General features: G+C 59.7%; 1 long non-coding RNA gene across 1 annotated transcript; it reads left to right on the top strand.

The window, feature by feature from the left end:
* Nucleotides 1-45: 45 nt before the first annotated feature.
* Nucleotides 46-3,249, top strand: LOC139440836 (uncharacterized). Its single transcript, XR_011651079.1, has 3 exons — nt 46-170; nt 779-872; nt 3,128-3,249. It is a non-coding gene; the product is annotated as an uncharacterized lncRNA (long non-coding RNA).
* Nucleotides 3,250-5,627: the final 2,378 nt, after the last annotated feature.

Raw genomic sequence — 5,627 nt, 5'->3', positions numbered from 1 at the left:
CCTCAGTGTCGCCTTTCTGTTCGATCGCGTGCAGTGTGGTTACGTGGAATGGTGCTTCAGAATGGCCCGACGCTTGTCCTTCGTTGCAGGGTGGGGAGCCTGTGCAGCACTGAGCCTGCCTGTCCCGACTCCTGCTTGTCTCTGTAGAAACTGCACTTCTGACACAGCAGGTAAGGCCCGGGGAGCAGCTGAACTCACTGCTGAGAAAGCCCACGGCAATGAACTGAGCCGACTCCGCTGTGCAGCAGGGCAGGCTCTCCCCACAGCTCCTGTGGGCTGAATCCAGGCTGCACTGCACGCCAGCGAAATGGCACGATTTCTTGCGAGGGGATGCCAGCCGCACTCCCGAGGCAAAGCCGTAGGCTGTAACCACACGAGGCGCTGGGGGTGCGCTGCCCCCGACCCACACCCGGGCCCCCGCCAGGCAGAGTCTGGGGGGAGGAGCCGGGCTCACTCACGCTCTGGCAACGGAGCCCTGTCTTCACGGCTGACAACAGACGCAGGTGCTGGTCACCCCTCACCCCGAATTGTTGACAGTGCTCTTTGGTTCACGTTAGGTTAGAAATGGAGAGAGAAGCTATGAGTACATTGCTGTCGTTTTAAAGTTGCGCTCATACCGTGTACTGGTGGTGCCGCCGCCCACAAACCTCCACTGTCTGAGCTCCGGTTGGCCCTGGTCCTGAGGAAGAAAGCAGTTCTGGTCGAACAGGGTTGTGGGTATTTCCCCTCTCCAGACCAAAGAGGTCAGGAAAATTGTAACGTGTAACTGGATTTGCAGTGTCTGCGGACAACCTTCTCATCTGTCCTTGGAAATGCATTTCCCACCACGAGGAAAGACAGCCTTCGGCACCACGGAGGGGACAGAGCAGCAGGTAAGGGCCCTGCACTTGCCCCTGTGTGGGAGGCTGCTGCAGGCTGGGCGGCTGCACTGGGGCCAGGCGGGCCCGGTGCTGCGGTGCCTCCCCCAGCTGGGCACTGGCGGCTGGCCCCGTGAGAAGGGTGCCCAGGGAAAGGCCTCCCTGTTCTTTTCCCTGTTGTGCTTGGTTCCAGTTCAGCCTTTTTCTCTTAGCATCAGGGAAAATCTTGCAGTTTTTAAACTTGGATTTATTTCTTGTTTGTATCCTTTATTTTAAAGATTTTTATTTATTCAGAGAGGGGAAGGGAAGGGGAGAAACATCAATGAGCAAGAGAGACTAATATCATTGATCGGTTGCCTCTCATGCGCCCCCTACTGGGGACCTGGCCCACAACCCCGGCAGGTGCCCTGAGAATGGAACCGGAGCTCAATCCACTGAGCCACACCAGCCAGGGCTTTATTACTGTTTTCTAGAATGTTCCCCTTTTCCCTTATGTAAAGTTAGAGACAGTTCATCTGTTCCTGCAGGTGGTTCTGTGGACGTTTTCCTTGCTGCGTGTACTGTGCTCCCTTTTGCTTGAAGTGAGACAGTTCTCTAGGCCGACGGACTAGATCTGATGAGCAGGCGTGGTTCAGACGTGCGTCTGGTGAGGGAAAAGGCGGGCTGCTGTGAGCCAGCACAGGACCAGGCTCACAGTCGGAGTTTCAGCAGGGGTGTTGAACTCTCGTTCCGCGGGGCCACATCAGCCTCACGTTGCCTTCAAAGGGCCGAATGTAATTTCAGCTCCATAACTGTTAAGGAGTAGTTACGTGTATACAGTCCTAAAGTTATTTCGGCCCTCTGAAGGCAACCGCAAGACTGATGTGGCCCCTGGGAACCTGAGTTCCACGCCCCCACTCTGGAGCGTCCACAAGCCACTGGCATTGGTGAGCCAGCAACAGGGCAGCACTGAGTTGCTGCCCCTCTTCCTGCACCAGGCCCAGGAGCTCTGACCAGCTGTGACCCGTCTCTGATTAAGGGGCCAACAAGGGTGTCAGAGTTGGCACCTCGACTCAGTCATGTTCTGTGTCCACCAGCCAGCGGCGCCGGCCTCCCCAGGGATGTCCAACGGGGTCCAAGGAGCGGGAGCCCACCGAGGGAGGCCTGGGCGCACCTGGCTGCTGCAGGTGCAAGACATCGGGCTGCGCTCGGGGCCCTGAGGGTGCTGAGCTGGCAGACTGTCCCATAGATGCTGTGCCCAGAGGGTCTGGGTCAGACACACGAAGTCCTCTGGGGGGCTGGTGTGATCAGTTGTTCCGGTGGGGAGGCTACGCAGCCCCGAGGCGAGGCGTTGGGAAGATCCCCCGTGACAGCTGCCAGGTTGTCTGCCTCCTGCCCTTGGTCCCTTGCACCAGCGATTTTCCATCTTTGTCATCTCGTGTCACACCAAAAAATACATTTTTTGCTGATGACAAAAGAAGTAACTCTGACTCGCTCCCACCAGATAGCTAACATTGTGTTGGCTGTTGTCGTTTTTTTAATCTGACAATCTAAGGGAAAAGAGGCCAGTGCCCCTAAGTAGGTGCTATCGCATGTTCTAAATATTCTTGCGGCACGGTGAAAGTCGCTGCCTCACACCCCAGAACGGCCTGTCCGCGTGGTCACTGCAGCCTGCTGGCCAGGCTCAGCAGCTCTTCCCGTGCCCGTTGCTGCAGACTCACCCGTGCACACACGGGGGCCACACTGGGAGCCACTTGGGTGACTGTGGACCACGTCTGGGTAGGGGCACACTGCCTGTGATGAGCCCCCCTACTGGGTGCCAGCCCCACACTGGCACGTGCCCCGCCTGCTGTGGGTGACAGGCGGACATGCCACAGCACAGCCACTGGAGGTGGGCTCAGATTTAATGGTGGGCCTCCGCCCCATGGCACTCCTTGAGGGAGCAGGGTAGCATGCAGCCTGACCTTGACCTCTCAGGAGCTGTGCTGTCCTGCAGTGGAGGGAGGGAGGGAGGGAGGAATGGATTGCAGAGCCTGCTTTACTGTCCAGACCTCACGCCTGGCAGTGCCTTCACACACAGTGTGACTTGAGGTGGGTGGGCCACACCCACTGTGTTTCTGAACTCAGTGTCCAGTACAGTGGCAGTCACACGGGGCAGGAGGCTGGACAGTTAGCTAGCTGGCTCACAGCACAGAGGAACCTGCACTTGGCTCTCTCTGTTTGGTTTTTTGATGTTACCTGAGGCTGAGACTCCAGCCCAGTCTGACTTTCCCTCCCACCTCTGCCCTGAGGGTCACGCCCACCTTGGAACGACCTGTGTGCCTGCCACTGAGCGGGAGGCTCATCTCAGAAAGCTCTGCTTACTCGCAGCCCCAGTCACCGTGCCGCCTGTGGTCTCCCTGACAATCACCGGCTCTGGTAAGTACCAACAGGCCTGTCCCTGTTTCGTTCCCCGCCTGGCTGTGGGACCCTGGCTGGTGGTGACGAAATCCCCAGGTTCGCAGACCTTGTCTCGGGGGTGGCAGCGCCCCTCCTGGCATCCTCAAACCCCAGTACTTCCAACAGGCTCAGCGCCTGCACCGAGCTCCCCGAAGACGCAGACTGAGGCCCTTGCATACCCTCAGGGGCCCACCCGCTGGCGGCCACCCTCCTGCAGCCCTGGCCAGCTCATTCGTAGGCTCTCCCTAGGTCTGGGTTTGCTGGGCACAGTCTCATGACCACCCTGCAGTTCTCGGTTGGGTGAGAGCGTGGACTGGGCCCCCCCTGCGTGCTATTGGGGTGCGGCGCCTTCCTCACCACACAGCAGCCAAATTGTCTTCTTGGGAGGACACTTTCGTGAGAGAACAGTGACACCACCCTATCATAACTGCCCTCCACGGTGAGTCCGCAGCCTGGTGTCTGCCCAGTGGTGACATGTTTGTGTTAGCTGGGATTCTGAGAGGATTGTGCCTTTCTCCCTGCCTCCTTGGGGGCCTGTCGGTGGACTCACGGACACTGCCTTGGTCTTGGGGAAATACCCACACAATCGTGATTTTCTTGTTCCTCGGCTGGCCGTCCAGGTTTCAGCCTCTCCAAGACGCTTCAGGAGGCCATCACGTGAGCACCCTTCCTCCTGGCCCCAGGGGTGGCAGGCTCGCACTGCCATGGCCCCCACTGGCCCCAGGAACGCCACTGTGTAGAACAGTCCCAGGAACCAGGGCCAGCTGTTTGTCAGCTTGCTGCCGTTGAAATGTCACTGTCCTCGGCCCTGTCACTGAGCAGTGAGGGAGTCCACGTGACTGATTTCTGTGTGTGCCCGTGCCCTGAGATCCCTGAGCTAACTCGCTGCCCCAGGACCTGCGCCGGCCTCCCACTGTGGCGGCGGCCTGGCACGCTGCCTGGGGCAAGCTTGTGCTCCGCGCCAGCACACCATCCCTGCCTGAAGATCAGGTTACCAGCTACACAACAGTGCTCGTGTCTGCCGTGACCTCGCCTCACGGCACCCAGGCCCCTGTGATCCCGTGTCCGCATCCCACCTGCTTCGCCGTCCCCTCAGTGCGGCTTCATTCACACATAAGCCAGGCCCCCGGCTGCCATCTGACTTCGGCAGTAAGTGAAGCATCACCATGGCTCTGCCAGCCAGGGATGCAGATGCCCAGCTGCCCCTGCTGGCCTTCCCAGGTCCCACTGCGCCGTCCCCACCTGCCCCTCCGGGAGCCACTCTCGTTTCTGGTATGTTCAGTCTGTCTTTGCACACATGCACAGGTGTGTGGGTGTGTGTGTGTCTCCTATGGCTTTTTGCAGCCACAGCAGCATACCGCGTGTTCCCTTCTCAGGGTGCTTTCTTCACCAGTGTGCACCTGGCCTCAGCAGACTCCTCTCCTCCCCTCCCAGTGGTGGCTACTGGGGCAGCTCGCCCAACACCCAAGGGCGCCCGTCAGACAGACCACCCTGACGGCTGGCCCGCCCCCCTGGGGTGGGCCTCTGCGGTGGCGGGTCTCTGTGGTGTGGCAGGTGGCCGCGCCCCAGGGGTGGGACATGAGTCCGAGCAGCCCAGCCTCACGGCCCCCTTACTTCCCATCTGCTGGGCATCAGCCGAGAAACCAGTCAGCTCTCCACCCCCACCCTGCGCTTTCTGTGAGAAAGCAGGCTGTGTCCGTGTGCACTACCACGTGGTGTCCAGTCAGACCCTTGGACGCACACATTTCCAAGTTGGGAGGTTTGTGTTCAGGGCAAATGTTTTGAAGTGAGTTCCAGGTCACAAGGAACATGCAGGTGTCTTTCGTGAAGGTTCTGCCCAGGCTCCTCCAGGCGCTGTTCCCGGGGTGTCTCCCCCGGGAACACCAGTGTCACAGGCAGCCGGCAGACTCAGTCTGGGGCTGCACACGTCTGGGTCAGGGGACTCTGCTTCACAGTAGCAGCCACACGTCTTCGTGGTAAACCCACGACCGTCTGGGTTGCATTCACCATCGTGTGCTGCGCATTTGTATCGACAGCACAGAGGTCTGTGGCACAAGCTCAGTGACGACACTGTCGTCCCACCCGAGGAACAGAAATGTGCACGCACGCCTTCCCGCCTCGCTTGTGGGGACACTCGGCCCACTCCCGAGAAAGAGCTCTGCCTGTCGAGGGCCCCGAGGGGTGGCTCAGACACGAACGGGGGCTCACTAGCTCTCTGAGGGGTGCTAATTCTGAGGACACCGACCTTGCCTCCATGTGCCGAGGACACCAGACGAGCAGAGGACAGACCCCGTCTCCCAGGGGAGACGCACGCTTGACTCAGTGCGACCTCAGCTCTCAAGAGGCGACGTG

The sequence above is a fragment of the Desmodus rotundus genome, chromosome 4, assembly GCF_022682495.2.
Source record: "Desmodus rotundus isolate HL8 chromosome 4, HLdesRot8A.1, whole genome shotgun sequence".
Classification (NCBI taxonomy): domain Eukaryota; kingdom Metazoa; phylum Chordata; class Mammalia; order Chiroptera; family Phyllostomidae; genus Desmodus; species Desmodus rotundus.
The sequence above is the reverse complement of the archived record's forward strand: the minus strand, read 5'-3'. Positions and strand labels throughout refer to the sequence as shown.